This window comes from Dermacentor variabilis, chromosome 10 (assembly GCF_050947875.1).
Source record: "Dermacentor variabilis isolate Ectoservices chromosome 10, ASM5094787v1, whole genome shotgun sequence".
Lineage (NCBI taxonomy): Eukaryota > Metazoa > Arthropoda > Arachnida > Ixodida > Ixodidae > Dermacentor > Dermacentor variabilis.
In genome coordinates, this window is record NC_134577.1 from 112,318,120 (window position 1) to 112,343,116 (window position 24,997).

The following is a 24,997-nucleotide window of genomic DNA, read 5'->3' on the forward strand; positions in this document are numbered from 1 at the left end:
ATGCATGTGCCAGGAAAGGTTGCTGGTGATGTTTAGTTCAAGGTATTTGTACGATGAGACAACTGAGAGAGGGCTATTATTGAGGAAATATGTATGCAGATTAGTAGTATTGGTACGCTGTGATACGCGCATGCATTTACAATTGCATAAGTTAAGCTTCATAGACCACTTGTTACACCATAACAGAACGTTAAAGGGACCCTGAAACGCTTTTGACGATTTTCTACAAACGTATTGAGTCGTTAGAGTAGGTCCTTCTGATCATTAATTGACACATCTAAGTGCTCCGCGTAAAGCGTGTAATTTATTATAAGGTTTTAAATATGCACATCGCTGCCGGTCGCAGCGCACTGCTCGGCGGAATTTTAAGCCGCCCCTACCCATATGACCGAAATCACCCATACGACGTCAGTGGGGCGAGCTATCCGATTGGCTGACAAGGGCGCGTGATCGATAATTTTTCCAACTTTATGGTAAACAAATGATCTTCGTAATAGTTGGAATGTTAGTTAATTTGTTTTTATGAAAAGAAAGTAACATAAAGAGAATGCACAAGAATAATTTTCCAGTACACTTAAGCACTTCCGGCACACAGCATGTGTCGTCTGCTTGTGTTACAAAGTACTCCATCTTGAAGAGAGCTCCGCGGTCAGAGTCGGTCTCAGTCTTTTCGCGAGCACTATGATTCGACTTTGTTGCCTTGTGGACTGCAAACGTAGCGACTGGCAATATGTCAAGCTGCGACATCGTGTCCCTCTGCAAGGCAGCGTACGAGCGAACTGGCTGCTGCGCATCGGACTGCCGCTATCCGATCGGCGCCAGGATTTGCGCGTTTGTGGCCGTCACTTTACACCGCAAGATTACTAACGCAATAGCGTTTCCCGAGTCCGGTATTAGGGAAAATGCAAGCGCAAGGGGACAGAGTCTGGCCGCTTGACTTTGCCGTAACGGGATGAGCCATGAGATGAGCAGAAGGGCAAATGCGAATGGTCTGCACGGTGCAGCCACCTGGTGGCACAGAGCTCAACCATACACAGTAGCCGCAACAAAGTGTATTCTTCTTTCTGCTGATGTGTATATTTCGCAGGAGTGTAATCATGAACACGTTGTTTTTATAAATGTTTAAAATGTTTTACACTTGGTTAGAGCAATATTAGCGCTTTGTTTGGCTGGTTAAGCGCTGCACCAACAAGTGTATGGACCGTGCAGACCGATCAGGCCGCTCACGGAAGTCTACGCTAAAGTTGCTTCATCAGCTTGAGTTTATGCCTACAGTCATTTGCCGAAATGACCAGCTTTCCTGTGATTACCGGAATACAAGACACGTTCGGCGCTACGACAGAATGCTCGCAACGCACGCTGCTTCGATAGCTCTCGCTTGGGGTCGACGGCCAAGCGGCTAGCGGAGCGGTCTCGCGCGGGCGGGGGCGGGCTCCAAAACAACCGGAAGTGGACGATGTGACGTCGCATCGTGACGCTGAACCAGTGAAGGCGGAGCTTAGCCCCACTCGCTCGGCGAACGAGTTGAGGAGGAAAAGCATGGCTAGGGAGGAGGGTAGCTTCTAATCGCTTGTACCTCCATTAATACGTAACGCTTCACTTAAATTGTGGTGCGAATGTTCTACTTAAGCTGTACCCTACGCGTCTACAAAATTTGTCCGAACCGTTTCAGGGGCCCTTTAATAATCTCGTCATGAAGTTTACGAGAATCATTGAGGTCAGTAATTTTATTATATATAACGCAGTCATCAGCAAAAAGCCTAATAGTTGAAAATTCCACACAGGAAGCAAGATTATTAATATAGACTAGAAAAAGTAGAGGACCGACCCTTGCGGCACGCCTGACGTTATTGCGAGGGGCGCAGACGACGAATTGTTCGCGATTACGTATTGTGTTCTATTAGCAAGAAAGTTTTTAATCCAGTCCAGTGCTAGCGGGTCAATGTTAAGAAGACTAAGTTTATGGATTTATAGTTTATGGGATACGGTATCGAAGGCTTTAGCAAGATCGATAAAGATGCAATCGGTGTCAAATGCTTAGTCGGTGTTAGAAAAGAGGTCGTTAGTAAAGCAAGCTAGTTGCGTTTCACACGAGAAGGAGTTCCTATCTTTCGTCTCCTGCGACAGCTTACTGGTATCCTGTCTAACGGAGTTACCACCGACTTCTATTGCACACTCCTAATGATGCCCATAAGATTGTCGCTCATTGCTTCAACACTAAGGTCCTCTTCCAGAGTGAAAGCCGAATACCTGTTTCGTAGCTTGATCCTGGAATTCCTCTATTTTCCCTCTTACCTCTAACTCATTGATCGGCTTCTTATGTGCCAGTTTCTTCTATTCCCTCCTCAAGTCTAGGCTAATTCGAGCTATTACCATCCTATGGTCACTGCAGCGCACCTTGCCGAGCACGTCCACATCTTGTATGATGCGAGGGTTAGCGCTGAGTATAATGTCTATATCATTTCTAGTCTCGCCATTCAGGCTCCTCCACGTCCACTTTCGGCTACACCGCTTGAGGAAGAAGGTATTCATTATCTGCATATTATTCTATTCTGCAAATTTTACTAATAACTCTTCCCTGCTATTCCTAGAGCATATGCCATATTGCCCCAGTGACTTGTCTCCAGCCTGCTTCTTGCCTACCCTGGCATTGAAGTCGCCCATCAGTATAGTGTATAGTGTAGCATAGTGTATAGTGACGATTAAATCATCATTCCAAAAATTTGAGAATCAGAATTGCTCCTCACAAGGTACTATTGGCAATAAAATCACCTACAACGGTTGTCGAATGGGTGCCGCAGTGCCACAGTTGACCTGCAGAAGGGGGGGCCGGGCCCGTAGTAAGAAAATAGTGGGGCAGCCGGGCTCCCCCGAGGCCGCGCAGACTTTGAGCGCTGACTATGTCGATTGGTGTGCTATATATTGTACCAACACGCGGTACCACGATCTATAATATTTATAAATACAAAGTACTATGTATATATAAATTGATAATAACTCAGATCAGCTAACACATATGCATCTCCTTCCTTCATTCCAGAGGAAAAGTGTATGTTATTGTCGCGGTGGAATCAATAAATATACCTCAAATCATTGTCACGTTGTCGTGACAGCGTAGAATAAGAAAATGTCAACGTGACTTCAAAACAGGATATCTTTACTGGTCGAACCTGTGCCCAGAAAAGCATGCGGCACTCAAAGCGCGACGATATAGCGGCGAGCACTGTCGGTGATCGTTGGGATCTGATTTGCGTGTTAAGCGCGTCACATGACTGGTCAAATGTCGGAGCCTAATCTCTGGTGCTTTATATATATATATATATATATATATATATATATATATATATATATATATATATATATATACCTTCCGCAGTGAACAACACTATTAGCATCTTGCGCTCACAGATAAGTTTCATGTCTTGGTAGGTGAAATGGAGCCCACAGGAAAAAGGATAAACTCGCATGCGTACGGCTCTCGGTAATCAAGCAGTATAGGCAGGTTGTGAACACGTAGCTGCCGTGACGGCTAGGGCGCCCGTCGCGGCGGCGAGCGCGCATCCGGCAGGATGCGACCGGCGCCCTTGCGTTTGCAAAACTTGTGTGTGCACTGTTTCGCGCGTAGCTGCTGCATTTTTCTGAGCAATGCCGACGTGCAACACGAATTGTTGCGTAATGGACTGCAACAGCACGTACAGCAACTCACCAGGGACGAGGTTTCACGCGTTTCCGAGTCGATCATATGAAGTAGAACGGTGTCAGCGCTGCATCGCGCTCGTCCGACGGCAGAAGTAAGCTGTTTTATGTTCCGGCGTCGTGCCAAGTGCGTTAACGCTGAATTCGTTGCTTTTTACGGCAATGATGGCAGCAACTGGACACCTGCAGTGCGAACCAGGATATGCGGCAAACAAAGCAGTTTGTTCCCACGATGTGCCATAGTAAAGCTGTGGAACCCTTTCCCAATCCTCTCCCATTCAAACAGCACCGGGGCTTGCTGAGAGCTAATAGGAGGGGTTGCAGCTGGCTCAGCTGGCTTGCACCCTTCTGTGCCCAGCATATGGACTAAGGGACAGTTGAGATCACGAAAATATTTTACAACGCGGGTTATCGGAACCTCCTTTGCACGCAGTGTAAAATCGCAACAACATAAACAGTGTCGGACTTCCAGTACCTTGGCCAAAAATACTTTCCCAGCGAAGTCTAACAGAACTGGTAAGTTCCTCACCTTTTTTGTGTTGGGAGAGAGCAACGTTAGAATACCTCGGGTAGGTCTTACGAGACGTTGGCACGCCCCACGTTCTCGGATGAGATGTTTTGGAGTCGCATTTGCCGTACTGTGTGTACAGGGCAATTACCGCGGCGTGCTTTCACTTCCCTGCGATGCCAGCATGGCAATCGCAGCTCCCCGATAGGATTTGTCCGCTGTCGCTGATCTGCAAGAAACCATGTCACCTATAATTTCATGCGTCCACATTGTATATAACGAAGTAACTTACGCTGAGCTTCACGCATCTGGTTGGTGTGTTGTTTTTCGTTTGCGGAACACACCTAGCAGCCACTTCCGATCCGTGCGCGTTCAGCAGTTTCCCCACGTGCCCCGCTTCAAGTAGACGACGTCCTTTCTCCAAAATATTTCCACGAGAAAAGCTGTCAAAATCTTGTAATTCCCGAAGCCCGGCTAAAATAACTATCGTCATGCTTTCTCGCGCCATCACTACAGTTTGACAGGGCGCCAAACACGTAGCGCGAGCTGCTGACGCCGTGAGTAATCCTACTGCATTTGAGCAACTATTCGTCAGATGGCGCTAGGGGTCCGGAAGGGGTCCGAAAAGCACTTTCAACGTGCGCATTGGGCCGGGCATCGACCAACTTTCTCTTAACATGTGTAACTGTTTGTATATGTGGTATTTTAACATGCAGCCTAAATGATTGCAAATTATTCTTTTGTATGCACAGTTGGTGTATAATTGCGAATCATCAACACACGAAAAAAATGTTTTCTCCTAGCATGACACTGAAGCATAGAGAGCTCAAAATTATTGTGCCTACCAGGACTTTGACATATTTCACAGCTGAATCATTTTCTTTTTGTGTGCATGGGCGCTAGGCTAGCTCCCACATCAGATTATATGTCACAGATCTGTACAATTTGCACTGTAGAAATTCACAGGACAAATTTTGAGAGAGTGCCTTGTTTACAGTTATCTGCATTTCTGCATGCAAGCTATAACACTACCACTTCCGCTAGAGATACTGTGCTTGTTGTGTAGGCCATGTTTTAATGTTAATGGAATGCACCTGTAAAGTCACGTAAGACTTATATGAATACGTTAGCACAGCAGCACCTACTGCTATATTGCATGAGTACTTCTGACCACCAACACATCCAAGCAGAGGTATCTTGTGTTGTAAGCGACACAGGTGGCTGCTTAGGCGTGGCACTTCTTGACGGGTCAGCGCACCTTGCCATCCCTGACCACGCTTTAACCTTTACATTTCACCAGTGGGCAAAGGACTATGTTGGATTCCATCGCATATCCAATGTGAGGGACGATATCCAAGATTATCGATAAATGACCCTGGTTTACATAACTCCGTATTTTGCATTGTATTTCATGTCGTGAGACTGAAGAACTAATAACCAAGATTAAAAACAACTGTGCGGCAAGACATGATGACATCAAACCTATGCCGATAAAATCCGTTGCTGATGTGACATCGCCCGAGCTCTGGTACCCCTCCCCCCCACCCCATTATTAGCTTTTCTCTACAGGCGTTTTTCCTGACCAACTGAAAATAGCTCATGTGTGTCCGGTCTTCAAAGGTGGTAGTGACAAAGAAATTGCAAATTATCGACCAATACCGGTACTTCCGATAGTTTCGATAGTGTATGAAAGTGCTATTAATATCAGATTACAATGTTTTTTAATAAGTATAATATCATAAGTAAGGCCCAGTTAGGCTTTCTAAAAGGCAAATCCAGCGAGCTTCCATTACTCGATATTAAAAGTGAGGTATTAAATAATTTCGAGGGAAAGCTTTACACGCTGGGACTGTTTGTAGATTTCCGTAAAGCATTCGATAGCGTGTGTCACAGCGTTCTTCTGCAAAAACTTAATAATTACGGCATCCGTGGTATTGCCAATAGGTTACTGTAAGATTACTTGACAGACCGTTACCAATATGTAGTTATTAATCAGGAGACAGCCTCGCATGCTAAGGTTAACGAAGGTGTCCTACAAGGATCTATACTCGGTCCACTGTTATTTATAATTTACTTAAAAACCTGTGTCGCATTCCGCATTCTCCTAAAGTAATTATGTATGCAGATGAGACTAACATTTTTTTTTCCTCGTGCTTCAATTTCTAACCTTGAAGGAAGTGTAAATACATATCTAAGTAAGCTGCCTTGTTGGCTTAACATCAAGAAGTTACGGCAAAACGCGCGTACATATTGTTTGCACCTATCAATGAGCCACGGAATATAAGCTTAAATGTTCCCTTTGAGGGCCAGACGCTTCAGCAAGGTAAGGTTCAAAAATTTCGGAGCGTATGGTTCTAAGAAGACCTGTCTTGGAATGAACATGTAAATAAATTGGCATTAGAATTAAGTAAAAGTGTTGGCTGTATGTACAGATTAAGTCGATTATTACCACTTTGGCCCAAGAAAGCGCTATACTATACACTATTCTATTCCAGGATCAGTTACTGCGTGTTGAACTGGGGCACAACGACAGCACAGAATTGTACCACATTACTCACATTACAAAAAAAGGTACTACGAATATTTTAGGGATATCAAGGTCGCCCGCAAGGTCTCAACACGCATCCGCTGTATTCGAAACATCGTATATTGCAAGCTAACCAAATGTATTATCTCAAGCTTCTTTTGCATATCCGAAATAATAAGCTATACCCCACGTACTGTTCTTCTAGATGTGCTCAATACTGCCTCCGTACACAAATTATCAGAACACCAAAAATTACAACTACCTATGGCAGCATATTCTGCACCAAATACCCAGTTTGCTTAAAGGGAAGCTGAAAGGTTTTCCAGAAAAAATGAGTGAACATCTGTACATAATGGTTTTCAAGCCTCCGAATTCGAATATCGTATCGAAATTGAGCGAAAGAAAGCGCAAATATATTTTATTTCGACCAAAAGTGCAGCAGCGGACACGCCCAGCTCGCGCGTCTCGTTTCCGCCTGTGATTGGTCGGGCGCCTCGTGACGTCAACACTAGTGTTCGTCCGAACCGACCGCTGCCGCTGTACATGAAGCGCGGTGCCAGGTAGTTTGGTGCTGTTTTTCTGAGACGGTAATGGAAAATCTAGAGAGACTGCGTTTTCCTGAAGAGTTCGGCGTTACTCCTTACATGTACGAGCCGATTGCGAAGAGCCGGCCTGTCGAAGAAGCAAACGATGCTGCTGCGAGCAGTGCTTTCGACGTGAACAATAGCGAAGTCTTGGGATCTCCTCGTGTTGGAAATGTTCTTTGGTGAGTATCTTTTTTGTAAAGCGATCTAGTGATCTCGCCGATCTTTCGACGATCTAGTGAGCTCGTTTCCCGTCAAACAACTGTAGTGTTGTGTTCCGGCATGCCTCCTCGTGGAACGTAAGCGGGGATGCGATCGTCAGCATTTGAGCGCTGTCCAAAGCTGTCGGCAATCTACAAAGACGGTTTAAGCGCGCGAATAGCTTCCCGATTCATGCAGTACGTGTAGTGACCTTCATCTGTGCGCCATCCGCACACTACTCATAACCGAAGTCGCAAAGGCGGCGAATTCCGTCGGCTACTTGAGACGGGCGGTTTCTCGCTGTGCGCGAGAGAAGGGGGGAGCGTAGCGTCCTGGCTTGCGCCGGCATTCCAGCACATGCAAACTCTACATTTGCACTGCGTTATGGTAGCTGCATGCAGGCTGTTTTGCGACACACGTGCAAATAGAAAATTCGCGGCGCTTTGCGACGAAACCTGCGTCAAGGGCGGGAGATAATCATGCACCTTCCGTTTAGAGTGCTAACACGAAGGAGCTCGCAGTAAATCAAAATCCAGGTTGGGCGAGGTCGTGTATTCATAAGGCCTTCCAACACCAGTTATCATCAGTCAGTCCGCACTCGTGCCGTCTTTGTTTTCGTTGCTCCGATCTTTTCGCGCTGCGTTTAGAAAGCCTGCTAGTGGCAAGTAGTCCTCTCTCATTCTGTGGCCATATACAGCAACTGCGCAGGCCGAATTGCAGGGCTGGCCGTATACTACCACTCTACATACACGCAGACGCACCAACAAAGGAATGCAGGGTCGATCGAAGCAGATTACGATGGCACCCACGCAGAAACAAGCACGGTCAGGCACGGTCGCGGAGGCTGCGAAGGAACGGAACACTAGTGTTGACGCCACAACGCCGCGGTTTCCGGTATCCGCTCGCATCGTCAGCGTCAGCAGCAGCGCGCGGCATTCGACGGGGGGCGGAGCTACAGCGCAATTTTAACCGATGATTACGTGGCTCCTAATTGAAAAAACCCCCGAATTTTACCTACATGGTTTATAAGGTTCCCGCATCCCTATATGAGCGTCTTATGGAATTCGACAGACTCTTCAGCTTCCCTTTAATAAACTTGACAACATTTTAAACCTAAATAAACAAATTTCCAAAAATAGGTTTAAACAAATTCTTCTAGAAAACTGCATTGGATATGTTTAAGTGCTGTTTAAGTGTTCATTACAACTTCCATGTGTATTGACTTTTCATGTTGCTCAGTGATCACTGTGTGTTTTATTTCTGAGCGCAGATTCTCTTGTTGCTGCTTGTCATTATATATGTATGTCGATTTGCTTGTTTTCTTTACTCTGTGATATTTCTGTTTTTTTATATATATCTATAGAGACAATTTTGATTGTTAAATGATTGTTTTACGCGAATTATTGTATGTAGTTGCTGTTTCTATACTTGTATTATGACTGCGTGCCGAACTGTATCTCGGAGCAAAAGCTTCTGTCAGGCTGTATAGCCTTTTGCTTTTGCTTCGATTTCTGTTGATGTACAGATAGAAAGAAATCAATAAAACAAACAAAACAAACAATAAAAGAATTGCACTTTGGATGACTGATTTTTGAAGGAACAATGAAGTGATGCGTGGAAACATATGCACTAACTTTCTTCCCATTTTAATTTGTAATGCCTTACAATGTCCCTTAAAATTCTTGATCCGATACGCCGAAATATGGTGCCGGAGTGAAGGGAGTGCCGTAGTTTGACTTTACCTGGGGTGGCAAGATGCCTCACAACACTGCTGCATCAAAGTCAATGTCTTTCTGTCCGGCAGAAACTTTCTAAATTGTATGTTTACAAAGGCATCATAGGGGAATTAGGGGATGGGCGGGGCTACTGCACGGCTTTCTCTCCAACAGATTTCAGCAGCACTTTCTTTGCGTTATATCTGACCAGGCAGGTCAGCAGCAGGAAAGAGACCTCTCTTCCAGTCCGTTGCCTCCCGTCAATGCAGATCATTCGAAAGCTGCTGCTTGCTTTTGTAATAAATGGCAACATTTGGTACCGAAATCTGCTATTCCTTTAGGACGTACTTATTTGATTTTCATAATGCACAATTCCTATACAGATATGCAGACATCATCATGATCATTAAAAAATACATGTTTGTACTGAAATGCATAAAGTGCTTGCATTAGTTGGCACCCCCTGCACAAAAAGAAAAAAGGAAGGACATTAATAAAGCATATGTCTTTTTCTCTATGTGCAGCAGATGTGCAAGGTGCCTGAGTATGCTGCGAAAAAGCTACATATTTAATAAATTGAAGATTTCATTACTATTACCCATGTGAACTTTACCACTTCCTCATGAAACCTTAATGCATGGAAATTGCTATACTAAAAAGAGAGAGCAAGAGACGTAAAAGACACATAATTCGTAATTTCGATGCATTGTCACCCTTTCTTTCATACTATAATGGTATTGGCATAGTAGCTAGTGAGATCATGTGAAGTTATAATAAAATATATGCCATCTAGTAAACATCCAATCTTGCTGCATGAAACATGGCCGATTGCTTGCCTTTAACATCAGTAAGACGTATACCTTGTGCTTGGAAAAACATACGATTCACCTGCAGCATGTTGTATAGCATAGCTCGCTTACGTAAGTTCCTTGCTCGTACATTAACTTATAAGGGCCTTACGTCAAGTGCTCTTTGATTCACTAGCTAAAGACGTTAGTGCAAAATTCATGTTTCATTCCTGCTTCTCAAGCGGGAACCGTAACTCATCAAGAAAGAAGTAAGTTTTTCTGTCATTGGTAAATTTTTCTGCCAAGCTTTCTTTAAATATGTTGCATGGAAAAATAAAATGTACGTGGTTTCTAGTTAGCGCTATCACAAATACATGTTAAAATACCTATCTTGAGTATTTTCTAATATTGACTGAGAGCTTCCTTATGCAGAGAGAGAGAGAGAGACAGAAGAAATGGGAAAGGCAGGGAGGTTAACAAGATGGCAAGATCCGGTTTGCTGTCTTATGCTGGGCAGAGAGAGGAGGGGGAGGTAAAGCAATAGCAAATGAGATATAAAGAAGGAAAGGAGCCTAGACATACAATCACAGTCGGTCACTGTCACCGTCACCGCACAGCACAGTAGCACTTGCAGCACTATAAACATCTGTTCAGGCTACAGCCGCTTGTCCAATTCAGTTACCCTTAAAAAACTGCCACAGTGCTCTCGTCGCCCACCGCTGCGATGGCTTGTGATTTCGGCATTTCATTTGATTTTATTACCTTAAAGACCCACGAGGGGTATTACATAAGGGGTGGGTACATATATTTTGGTGAGCAAGTGTTAACACAACGAAACATGCCTGGTAACATTATTGGCAAAGTTGAATGAGCACGTGATGGCTGCGATGTCGCTGGGTAGGTCGTTCCAGTCTGCTGCAGTACGGGAAAAAAATGATGCGGCAAAGGTGGTAGTTCGGGCACGAGGTCGGGAAACTTGAAGCGGATGACGAGTGCGATGAGATATGCGGGCTGGAGGGACGATATAGGGTGCGCGGCCTAGTGAACTATGGAAAAATTTATAAAACAAGCAAATGCTGGCATGCGGCGACGAAGTGATAAGGGCAACAAGTCAGATTCAGCTTTCAAAGCTGAAACACTGATGTCGTGAGAACATGATGAATGAATCAATCTGGCTGCTTTGTTTTAGACTGATTCGAGTGCATTTATAAAGTAAGCTTAGTGCGTGTTCCAAATGGGTGAGGCATATTCTAATTTTGGTCTGACAAGGGATTTGTACGCTAATAAATTCACATGTTTAGGGGCTTGCCGGAGATGACGTCTTAAAAATCCAAATGTTTTATTAGCGGATGAAATGATGTTCGTAACGTGTGTGCTCCAGGACAAGTCGCCACACAAGGTAGTGCCTAAGTACTTGTATGATAGAACCGGTTGTGCAGGGACGTTAGCTATGACGTATTGGAAATGAAGTGGGTTACGGCGATGCGTAAAGGACAAGATTTTACATTTTTGAGGGTTAAGTTCCATTAACCAATTGGCACACCATTCCTTAATGCGGTTAAGGTCATCTTGAAGAGATGTTTGGCCAGAAGCGTTATTAGCCTTGCGATAAATTACGCGATCACCGGCGAACATGCGAATATTACTAGAGACTTGGGTTGGTAAATCGTTAATATAAATTAGAAACAGAAGCGGACCGAGGACAGAACCTTGCGGAACACCTGACGTTACTGGGATAGGATTGGAGTTGCGGTTGTTAACGGTGACGTACTGTTAGCGGTTAGTCAAGAATTCTTCTATCCATTTAAAGATATTAGAGGGGAGGTTCAAATATGAAAGTTTTAGTAGCAAGCGCTGGTGAGGAACCTTGTCGAACGCTTTTGCATAGTCCAGAAAAATAGCATCGGTCAGTAGGTTAGAGTCAAGGTTAGCATGCAAATCATGAATAAAAATGTCCAGCTGAGTTTCGCATGAGAAGCCTTTTCGAAAACCGTGTTGCGAAGAATGATAAAAGTTGTGACAATCGAGGAAGCTCATGACATTGGAGTAGATGACGTGTTCCATGGGTTTGCAGGGTACGCTGGTACGGGAAATGGGACGGTAGTTAAGGGGTGAATTTTTTTTACCCGATTTGAAGACTGGAACGACCTTACCGCTTTTCCAATCGCTTGCTAGTTGACCTGATAACAGTGACTGTGAAAAAAGTAAGCATAAAAATTGCGCACAAATATCCTTGTTATTTTTCAAAAGCTTTGCGTTAATTCCGTTCCTCCGAAAGATAACTCAGCACGTTGCTCGCAGCCTGAATAGCTCTCTGTCCTGCTTGTAAATTATCGCAGCATAAAGAACAAAGTCGATAACTTCATGTCTTTAGTAGCCACTGTTAAACCTCAGATTGTGGTGGGCACCGAATCATGGTTAGACAAGACTATACCTAATGTAGAAATCTTTCCGCCTGGTTTTACTGTCTATCGGAAAGATAGGCATGAACATGGCGGGTGAATATTCATTTTGATATCAAATACATTGTCAAGTACACAAATTTTATTTGAAAACAATTCTGAGTCTGTCTGGTGCCTTGTGAAATTGCTAACGGAAACAATGTAGTGTACGGGACATTCTACCGCTTACCCGGCAGCAGCGACTCATTCGGATTGCTGTCTGAGATGCTATCTCTTTTGCCTAATAGCGTATTTCTAAGGGGAGATTTCAATTTGCCAGACTTCAACTGGAATGCCGGATGTGTGGCTGGTAATAGGTCCCGTATTTACAGAGTTCGAAGAACTGCTCGGAATAAATGGATTGCAGCAGTACGTACTGGAACCTACGCGAGAAAATGCAATTCTACACTTAGTACTTTGCAATGAGCCGAACATAATATCAAAAGTTACTGTTTGCCCAGGTATTAGTGACCACAGGGCAGATGTCATAGAACTGAACATACAGCGAGTACGGATGGCGCAAATTCCGTAAGGAAAAGTGTACAGCTACGACGGAGGAGACTATGCTGCTATCAGGACCGAACTTGAAAATTTCTTTCCTACTCTCCCATATATGTCAAACGCACTCTTTCAATTAACTTTGTGGTCAGTATTTCGGGACAAAATACTTAAACTAGTCGAAATTCATGTTCCATGCTGGTACCTGCGCCAACGAAAAAAAAACAAAACCTTGGTTTAACGTAGAAATACGTAAACTTATAAGGAAAGCAAGACAAACGTATAAAACATTTTCTGCCGACACCAGTCTGGCAAATCAGAAACGCTTGCAAGAGATAAATAAGCTATTGAAAGCAACAATTAAATCTGCCAAAGACACCTTCTTTGTTAAATTAAACAAGGACTTGAGAGAAAACCCAAAATCTTTTTGGAAATATGTAAAAGAATATCGAAAAGAAGACATATCAATACCATCTTTAACTGTTGACGGCAAAACCGTGACGTCGGACTATCAGAGGGCGGAATGCATCAACCAGTACTTCCAATCTGTGTTTTCGCTATTACCTGCTGCGGAGACTTCGCTTTTGAACAACGCCAATCAAGGCGATATGATGCCAGACATTGAATTTGATGTTGGTGGCGCCGACTCTTTATTACGGCATTTAGATGACACAAAAGCAATTGGACCTGATCGAATATCTCCAGTTGTCCTTAAAGAGTGTCATAGCATCATTTCTCCGTATTTAACGATCATTTATAAGCTTTCCCTTCAAACAGGCCTCATTCCCCAAGATTGGAAAACGGCAAGCGTGACACCCGTTTTTAAATCGGCCGAGAGAAAACTCAAAGAAAACTATGGGCCGATTTCACTAACGTCAATATGTTGCAAAATATTCGAACACATTTTATATAGTAACATATCTGCATTCCTTGACTCAAACGCTTTTTTTACACCTTCCCAGCACGGATTCCGAAAAGGTTATTCCTGCAACACACAACTAATAGAATTCCAGCACTTCTCATCTAAAACCATTGATAACAATAGCCAGGTAGACGTGGTATTTATTGATTTTCAAAAAGCTTTCGATATTGTGTCCCATAAGCTCCTAGATGTAAAGCTTGCTGCATTAAATATAAACGAAAACGTTCAAAATTGGATACGAAACTACCTAAACGGAAGAACTCAGTCTGTTGTCCTAAACAACGCTGCATCTTCACCAATAACTGTTTCTTAGGTCGTTCCTCAGGGAAGCGTACTGGGCCCCTTGTTATTCTTAATCTACATAAATGACATTGTCGAACTAATTACATCACCCATAAAACTATTTGATGACGACTGTGTGATTTACAGAGAAATTACCACTGAAGATGACGTAGATACATTGCAAACAGATTTAGATAAGGTAGCGATCTGATGTAAAAAATGGAGCATGAATTTAAATATAAAAAAGTGCAGTAGCGTTAGCTTTTCCAGAAAATTATCCACATTTCATCACCGATAAAACATCAATGGCACGCTTATCGACATACAGTCGGAATATAAGTATTTAGGAGTCTATTTTACCGAATCACTCACTTGGCATAAACAGATTGACACTGTCATAGCAAAAGCTAGTAGGATGTTACATTTTATTCGCAGAAATTTTAAACAGGCAACACGCGAAGTTAAAGAAACTTTATACTTCTTACATGTTAGAACAATACTTGATTATGCTTGTGTAATATGGGATCCCTATCAAGATTACCTCATTAATAGACTGGAAAAACTGCAGAACCAAGCAGTAAGGTTTGTTTGCAATAATTACAGCCCGTACTCTAGCGTTTCCGAAATGAAGGCCACTTTAGGATGGGATCTACTACATATGCGTAGGCAGAAGTTAAGGCTTAAACTATTGCACCGAATATATAATAATCAGACAGGTATTAATCGCTATAACTATCTCCTGGAACCAGATTATATATCGACTCGCTGTGATAACAAAAAGATCTCAGCCTATAACTGCAGAACAAACACTTTTTACTACTATTTTTACCCCAAATCAATTAGACATTGGAACAGTTTATCAAATGATATAGTAAATGTGTCAAATAACGAACTATTCTATTCAATGCTGTGACGGCGCTCTTGTAAAACAAATGTATGTGTTATATATCTTCAAACCTGCTTGTTTCACGTTGCTTGTATGCCTTTCTCTAACAGCTATTGTAGTGCTTCTGTTCGTGAGTATATCTGTCCAAAAGCTTTTCTGTATCACTGGTTATACTTTGTTCCCCCCTACGTAATGCCTTTATGGCGATGTAGGTGCTCTGTAAATAAATAAGTAAATAAATATTGTCAATACCGGATGAAGATGAAATTTTCATGGTTTCAATTAGGGACCAAATGCCGGATGACGTGAAGACAACTGGTGGAATAGCATGATTTGTCACTGAGGGTGGTGCTGAAAATGATGGCGGTATTTCAGTTTCTTTCGTAAATACGGATGAGAAGGCCGAGTTAAACATAGTAGCGCACTTAGCATCAGTGAAAACTGTGCCTGACTCATCTGTGAGGGTAATTTCTGGTGCGTGATGCGGATTGATAACTTGCCAGAACTTTCTGGGGTTACTAGTTAGCATATTCGGCAAGTCCGAGTGAAAAAAGGTATGCTTGGATTTAGAAATAGCGGCGAGATATGATCTTTCGGCTTCGTGATATTTTGCCCATGCGCTATGAGACTTGGCTGAACGGTAAATACGCTTCTTTTTGCTCTCCAAACGTTTCAGTGTTCTAGTAAACCATGGCTTTTCGGAATTAGAGTGAAAACTAACTTGGAGGATGAATCTATTAGTTAGGCTTTCTAGTTTGTCTTTGAACAGTAACCAATTTTCTTGAACACTGCGTGAATGAAAACGTGACGAGAAGACTTGAAAAAACGCGTTAAGTTCGTTATTTATGGCGTTATAATTTCTTTGTCATAAAGACGGATGGTTTTATAGTATTTGCGGCGCCGGTTTGGCGCAAGGAGAAGGTTAGCGTGAATTACTTTGTGGTCGCTTATTTCAGGTAGGTATGTAATGGGCTGAACGCTGTCTGGGTGATTGGTTAATAAAAGATCTAGAATTTTTGCACAGTTCTGTGTTACGCGGGTAGGTTCAAGTATTACCTGAGTAAGGTTGAGTTTGTTGCAAAAATCTAGGAATTCCCTTGTTTCTCCATTGTTAGGTGTAGATGCGGGCTGGTTATGCCTGTTAATATTCGGAAAGTTAAAATCGCCGAAGAGGAACATATGTCAATTGGGATGCTTTGTGGACAGTTTACTGAGTACGTTATTAAGCTGACGGGAAAAATCCTGGCTACTATGTGGCGGCCTATAATAAACGCCTAGTAAGACTGTGTTCGGTGCTGCATGAAAGATTAGCCACAACATTTCGAGGTCAGATGAATCTTGTATTAGCGAACATGATAAATCTTGGCTGACGGCAATGAGTACCCCCCCCCCTCCCCGTGAATCTTTACGGTCTTTCAGAGAAACTTGAAAGTTTGGTAGATCAGTCAGTATTTCGTTGTCTGTCATGTCATGTCTAAAATAAGTTTCTTTGTTAGAGGTCTTTGGTCAAAGCGCGCTATCGCGATTGCGAGCGATCGCTTCCGCAAATAGTAGCGAGGAGAGTCACAGAGAAGGTGTTGAAGAATCTCCTCGCTACCACAGTCATCACACGAGGAGTCGTCGGCCCATCCGATTCCGAAAGCAAATGACTTAGTGAAGGTCACCCTATGTAAATAAATGCAGTAATTTAGGCCTCAGAGTTACTAAAGTTAATTCTGAAGGTTTTGATGATTTGCAAAGTCACAAATAACATATGATATGCTCTTGAGCTTAAGGCACGCAATACAAGCTTAATCAGTTGTAAAAAAGTTCCAAGTTGACTCAAGATGGTCCTTAGAGCTGTCCCACTCAAACAGCAGTAGAATAGAGACGCAAGCATTTGCTAAAGGAAAATTCCCCGTCATTCAATCAAATTCAAACCGTTTTGGTCTGCTGCTTTCAGGGAACCTTGAAGCTCGGGAAATCAGGATTTCCATCATGTTGATGTGTTTAGCTTTTTATGGCAAAGCTATACACAACCAGAACAGGAGCTGAACAGATGCTCACAATATATATGTGGTAGATTTTTTATTACATGTTATATTAGTGTCTTACGTCCAGTTTGCGCGCATCTTTATTATATTCACGTTCATTGCTCTCATACTGCTGATGTGTATGCTCAGCGACATGCCTCTCCACCATGACACCATGGTGGTTGCTGTATACATTCACACTCGTGCATTAATCATTGTTTGGCCTTCCTTGCACTACCACACAGGCAGAAAGCAGGTATGCCATTTTTCTTTGTGCACATAGTTCTGTTCACATAACTCATATTTCCATTTTGGACCCCATTTGATTCCGCTGTCATACATTTCTAATCAAAACAAAAATTTGTTTCCTTTGAAAGAACTTCTTGGGAAAATTGGCAGGTTTTACTTAGCGTTGTTTCAGGGTGCAATATGGCACATGTCATTCCGTATGTCGTGTCATTATGTACTTCGTCCCTTCATCATGTCCTATACTTCCCTTTGTATGTCTCTTTTAGCACCCAAAACCAACGGAGGTTTTTGTTTTGTCTTTGATGCACGGTACCCTTAAAGGCATTCTGTTGAGGGGATTACACAGGAAGGGGTCAGTACAAACATAAAATTGTTTACGAAGTAATGGTCGGAATAAATAATAGGACAAAGTACAGAACAAAAGTATGCTAACAGAGTTTGGCTATTATTAAGCAGAGTGTAAGAAATAATAAAACTTGCAAAACGAAAGTTCTGCACACACCACAACAAAGCGGTGAAAGTATGCATGCTCACATAGGCTACGGTAATATTAATATTATTTATTAGTAAATCACAAAAACAACTAAGCAAAATTCTAATATGAAGGCAAGTAATTGCGTGTGCGTAACATGCTGGGACATTTTACAGGGTCAGATTCTGGGACAATATTAGAGGGCAAGCAGTTCAATTCAGTGATGGAGCCGGGCATAAAAGAGCAGGCATGTCGTAACATGTGACATATGCATGCACATGGATTTCAGATGGTGATCCTGGCACGAAAAGAAGACAGGCTGTGACGAAAATAAATCGTTGTGAAGAAAAGCATGATGATAATGTTTGGCAAGCAGGAAAATACGCGCTAATTTGTGGCCAATGACAGGTGCTCGTATATCGATATGTGCTTTTAATTATGACACGTGGGTGTAAGATGAATAGTCGGAAAAGATGAAGCAAGCAGCCCGATTTTGCACAGATTCAATCTCGTCGTCAATGTATGCCTGCCGGAGTCCTATTTTACCGATGCGTATTTGAGCTTCGGAAGTATTAGTATACTATGAGCATGTTTACCTATGTTACCAGGAGCATGCTTTAGATTTTGTTTGATTATGCCAAGAGATCGATTAGCAGCAGCAGAGGTGGAGTAAATGTGGTCGTTTCACGTTAAGTCGTAATGTAAATGAGCACCCAGATACTTATTGGAGGGACGAGTTCCATAATACTCTATTCTAAATTATATGGTGTGGAGACCGAAAGAGCTCAGTTAGCACACGACGTCAATTTAGTATTAGTAAAATTTAGGGGAAATAACCATAACTTGCATTATGCGTTAATTGCATCTAAACCAGTTTGAAGAGTTACGTGATGGCACAAGATATGTTACGATAAATTACACAATCACCGGCAAAAACTCTAATGCGGCATGAATCACAGTTAGGCAAGTTTTTAATATACACAATTAAGGACCACTAATGGCTCAAGCACACTCCCCTGAGGCACTCCAGACGTGACGAGACTATATCAGAGTAAGAGTTGTCAGCAGAGGTGTAATGTAGTCTAGATGCTAAAAAATCAGTCAGGCACTCTATAAAATGGGCACAAATATTAGGTCCTGGAAGTTTAGCCAAGAGTCTGTAGTCAATCACACGATCAAGCACTTTGGAGAAGTCCAGGAATACGGCGTCAACCTGCAATCCAGCATGAATAGATGCATACAAGCCCTGAAAATTTCCAGCGAGCTGTGTGTCTCAAGAGTAGTACTTTCTAAAGCTGTGCTAGTAGTTAAATATTAAACTGTGCTTTTCGAAGTAGTCGATGACTTGTGAATTGATAATGTGTACCATAAGTTCGCAAATTGTACTGTTTAATGATATTCATGGGGAGCTAGGAGGTGAAAGTCATTCTCCGGATTTATAGAATGGGATTACTTTAGCCACGCGCCAGTCTTGATGAATGGAAGTAGCGTCCACTTAGTGGACATGTTCATTTCGTCTGCGGCTAATGTGCTGATTGATGGGAGCGCTTCTCTCCTACTGAGACAAACCACAGCCTAACCACTCAGAGCTTGAGCAACAGACGAAATGGACATGTCCACTAGCTGCACACTTACAGAAGACCTCCCCCCCTCCCCGTTAGTAGAAAGTGATTGCGTAAAGATTGTGGACAGTCCTCGAGAGAGACACTGCAACGAATTCTTGAGCAGCTTCTCATTGAATTCGTTCTGATACGGCGTAGATGAAGTTTGTTATCTGTTTAGTAAAGGAAAAACGCCCGACTCATTAATACCAACTTCAGACACTTCGTATCGCGTGGCTGAGTCAGGGCATGCACTGATGCCTTCGCAGGTGGACATCAACAAAACATGTCTGTTAGTGACTGTAACACTATCAATTCGGAACAACGTCACCAACAAAAATATTAATGTGTCAAGCTGAAAACAGATGTTCATTATTCACCACATTTACTTTTATTCATGACAAATTATGGCCGTAAAAGTGCCGACGCGGAGATTTTAGTAGCGACTGGTATTTTTCGTCACATATGTATCTTTGTCATGTCTTGGACTTTTTGTTTATTTTATTCGCCATTCTACAAAGACACTTTATTTTATCATTGAGGTGGTAAGTTTATTGAATGTTTCGTTGCATCTAATGCTGACAACATGGATGAACACTTTGATAAGACTTACAAAGGGACCTCCAAATGTAACCTAGTTTTCTTCAATAGCTCAAGTGGAGTATATATCCATGAGAGTGTATGCAAAGGTGGCTAATTGAAGATAATTCGGAGTAAAGTTGGCCGTATTGTAGCACCTAACGTGTTAACCAGCGTTCTTTTTTTGTTAATGAGAGGTAAGGCAGGCCTAGTATAACTGCATCATCAGACAGCCCATCGACGTGAGTGATGCCGGAATAGATTAGAGGATCGCTCGTCAAGATGAGATCTGCAATATTGGCCGACCCACATGATGGGCAGGTTCGGAGATGAATGAGTTCAGATAACGTGAAGTCTAGAGAGGCCTGAAAGAAATTATGCTCTTCAGCGTGGGGAGCTGCAACAGACTCCATTGTCCAGTTAATAATAGGGAAATTAATGTTTCCATTAATTATGATAGCAGAATGCCGAAATAGCACGCGCACTCCATTTAGAATGCTTTGAAACTCGCTTGAGAATACATCCTTTACGTCTGGACGGCAGTAAACTGCAGCTATGATAACATTTCTGCTTGAGCATTGAAATGAAAGAAAATGTTCTCTATGAATCAACAAATGCCTGTTGAAACAGCAAGAAATAATTTTTTTAAAGCTAAGAGAACGCCACCTTCTCAGCAGTTGCGTCAATCACCACTAAAGGTGTAGTATGCAGATGTGGAAAGAAAGATTTTGTTATTGGAGATGGTATCCTTTAACCACGTCTTGGTTGTCACAAGAAGAATTGCCGAGCACAAATCAATGAGTGATGAAAGTGATACATACTTTCACATCACACTTCGATTCTTGTGTATAAGAATGACAGGTTTGTATAGGTGTTACGCGTACGTGGTTAAACACGCTATTAGTTTCCTTACTTGCGGAAGATGAAAGTTTGGCTTGTCATTCCGAAACACGTTGAGAGACACGCACTGCACAGTTTGCCTCCGAGTCCCAAACATATATGTCACCGTCGACCAAGAGTTTGTTAAAAACTACGCGAACTAAGTGTGAGCTGCCTCATACTGAATACACGCTTTAAAGCATTAGTAAAAAACAAATATATAATTTGCTATATTTAAGCAATGGAGTATGCAAGAAGGACATGTATATTATTCGTACAGATAGTACGCAATCCACCTTGACTTATCGGCAGGCTCAAGAGAGTAAAAAAAGAAAAATAAAGGAAAATGTTATATTGTGAAATTATTCAGATGCAGTATTTTCTCTTCATGCTGAAGTAACCAATAGATGCACACGTGAATACGATATCTGCATGCATTAGAACTTTCACTAGTCATACAGTGTATATTCATTACACGAAATGCTCCAGCAAGATAGCATAGTGGGTGATTTAGTTAGGATTTATCGTACTTTTTGCAACAGCGCAAAGCTAGGGCGAGTTGAAATTTTAGAGCGCAGCTCTTTGGCGTCCGTTCCTGGGTTTCGCGTCGTCGTCGGCGTTGTCGTCGGCCTCGTAACCAGCTCCGCCCCCCTTTCATCCCCCCAGCGCTAGCAGCGACCGACTGATACCGCTGGATGCCGCTGACGCCGCTAGAGAGTCAAGATAACGTGACTGCATAGAACACCGTCGCCGCCATGCAGAAAGAGGAGGAAAGGGTCCCCCCCCCCTGTTCTTGTGTGGCGGATAGGGTGCTCTTCAGTTGCCGACGCGCCGGTTATTTCACGTAGGCCCCGGCACGTCGACGAATACGTGACCACCTTCCCACGGCTAGACCTGGTTCTTAGCGTTGCGGAAGCGAGGGTATCATATTGTTTGTGTCGGCATCGGCGGCGTTGTCCCTGAAACCAACTCCGCAGCTGGGGTTGACTCACTATCGGCGTCAGCGGCATCAGTCAGTCGCTGCTATCTCTTCCCTCCTCCCTTTATCGTGTTGTCCGCTTGCTGCGCGCGCTTCTGCCCCCATCGTTTGCCGCTGGGTGTACACGCCGCCCCCCTCCCCCCTCTTCCTGCGAGTCTCCGGTTGTCAAAGCGCCGGCTCGAACTTAATTCCTTTCTTCGCTCCTCCTCCAATGCAACCCCTGTGCGGTGGCAATCAGAGAGCCAGATCGGTGGCGGCGGATCTGTATATGTGCACCGCCCGAGCCGAAATTGCCGCTGCCGTTCGCCCTGTGCGGTGGCAATCAGAGAGCCAGATCGGTGGCGGCTTGACATAAAGACAAACAGCAATTTCCTAACACTTATGCGGGAGAACATCCCGTTCCTCTTGCTCGTAACGCGTCCCACGGCTGTGACAACCTCGCGAGGCACTTGTATAGATCTCGTCTTTGAGAATCAAGCATTGGTGTACCAAGTCGAACATATATCAGTCTATTTCTCCGACCACAAAGCTTCCTTCATGACTGTCAAGAACTGTTAGTGGAGTCTTTGTTAAAGGAATACGTGTGAAAAATAAAAAAAAATTCTGTGATAGCGCATACATGTGTTGCTCGATTTCTTTGCCTCAATCTATCGAAAAGGTGAAACAGCTTATTTGCTGCGCTCAAATTTCGCATTAGGAAGTAACGTAATCGTCGGTAATTTTTTTAATAAATACATGAGCAGGGCGGTTAATGGTTTGTGCATCATCATCATCATCATCATCATCATCATCATCATCATCATCAGCCTGGTTACGCCCACTGCAGGGCAAAGGCCTCTCCCATATTTCTCCAACAGCCCCGGTCATGTACTAATTGTGGCCATGCCGTCCCTGCAAACTTCTTAATCTCATCCGCCCACCTAACTTTCTGCCGCCCCCTGCTACGCTTCCCTTCCCTTGGAATCCAGTCCGTAACCCTTAATGACCATCGGTTATCTTCCCTCCTCATTACATGTCCTGCCCATGCCCATTTCTTTTTCTTGATTTCAACTAAGATGTCATTAACTCGCGTTTGTTCCCTCACCCAATCTGCTCTTTTCTTATCCCTTAACGTTACACCTATCATTCTTCTTTCCATAGCTCGTTGCGTCGTCCTCAATTTGAGTAGAACCCTTTTCGTAAGCCTCCATGTTTCTGCCCCGTAGGTGAGTACTGGTAAGACACAGCTATTATACACTTTTCTCTTGAGGGATAATGGCAACCTGCTGTTCATGATCTGAGAATGCCTGCCAAACGCAGCCCAGCCCATTCTTATTCTTCTGATTATTTCCGTCTCATGATCCGGATCCGCAGTCACTACCTGCCCTAAGTAGATGTATTCCCTTACGACTTCCAGTGCCTCGCTGCCTATTGTAAATTGCTGTTCTCTTCCGAGACTGTTAAACATTACTTTAGTTTTCTGCAGATTAATTTTTAGACCCACTCCTCTGCTTTGCCTCTCCAGGTCAGTGAGCATGCATTGCAGTTGGTCCCCTGAGTTACTAAGTAAGGCAATATCATCAGCGAATCGCAAGTTACTAAGGTATTCTCCATTAACTTTTATCCCCATTTCTTCCCAATCCATGTCTCTGAATACCTCCTGTAAACATGCTGTGAATAGCATTGGAGAGATCGTATCTCCCTGCCTGACGCCTTTCTTTATTGGGATTTTGTTGCTTTCTTTATGGAGGACTATGGTGGCTGTGGAGCCGCTATAGATATCTTTCAGTATTTTTACATACGGCTCGTCTACACCCTGATTCCGTAATGCCTCCATGACTGCTGAAGTTTCGACAGAATCAAATGCTTTCTCGTAATCAATGAAAGCTATATATAAGGGTCGGTTATATTCCGCACATTTCTCTATCACCTGATTGATAGTGTGAATATGATCTATTGTTGAGTAGCCTTTACGGAAACCTGCCTGGTCCTTTGGTTGACAGAAGTCTAAGGTGTTCCTGATTCTGTTTGCGATTACCTTAGTAAATAGTTTGTAGGCAACGGACAGTAAGCTGATCGGTCTATAATTTTTCAAGTCTTTGGCGTCCCCTTTCTTATGGATTAGGATTATGTTAGCGTTTTTCCAAGATTGCGGTACGCTCGACGTCATGAGGCATTGCGTATACAGGGTGGTCAGTTTCTCTAGAACAATCTGCCCACCATCCTTCAACAAATCTGCTGTTACCTGATCCTCCCCAGCTGCCTTCCCCCTTTGCATATCTCCCAAGGCATTCTTTACTTCTTCCGGCGTTACCTGTGGGATTTCGAGTTCCTCTAGACTATTTTCTCTTCCATTATCGTCGTGGGTGCCACTGGTACTGTATAAATCTCTATAGAACTCCTCAGCCACTTGAACTATCTCATCCATATTAGTAATGATATTGCCGGTTTTGTCTCTTAACGCATACATCTGATTCTTGCCAATTCCTAGTTTCTTCTTGACTGATTTTAGGCTTCCTCCGTTCCTGAGAGCATGTTCAATTCTATCCATATTATACTTCCTTATGTCTGCTGTCTTACGCTTGTTGATTAACTTCGAAAGTTGTGCCAGTTCTATTCTAGCTGTAGGGTTAGAGGCTTTCATACATTGGCGTTTCTTGATCAGATCTTTCGTCTCCTGCGATAGTTTACTGGTATCCTGCCTAACGGAGTTACCACCGACTTCCATTGCACACTCCTTAATGATGCCCACAAGATTGTCATTCATTGCTTCAACACTAAGGCCCTCTTCCTGAGTTAAAGCCGAATACCTGTTCTGTAGCTTGATCTGGAATTTCTCTATTTTCCCTCTTACCGCTAACTCATTGATCGGCTTCTTATGTATCAGTTTCTTCCGTTCCCTTCTCAGGTCTAGGCTAATTCGAGTTCTTACCATCCTGTGGTCACTGCAGCGCACCTTGCCGAGCACGTCCACATCTTGTATGATGCCAGGGTTAGCGCAGAGTATGAAATCTATTTCATTTTTAGTCTCGCCGTTCGGGCTCCTCCACGTCCACTTTCGGCTATCTCGCTTGCGGAAGAAGGTATTCATTATCCTCATATTATTCTGTTCCGCAAACTCTACTAATAACTCTCCCCTGATATTCCTAATGCCTATGCCATATTCCCCCACTGCCTTGTCTCCAGCCTGCTTCTTGCC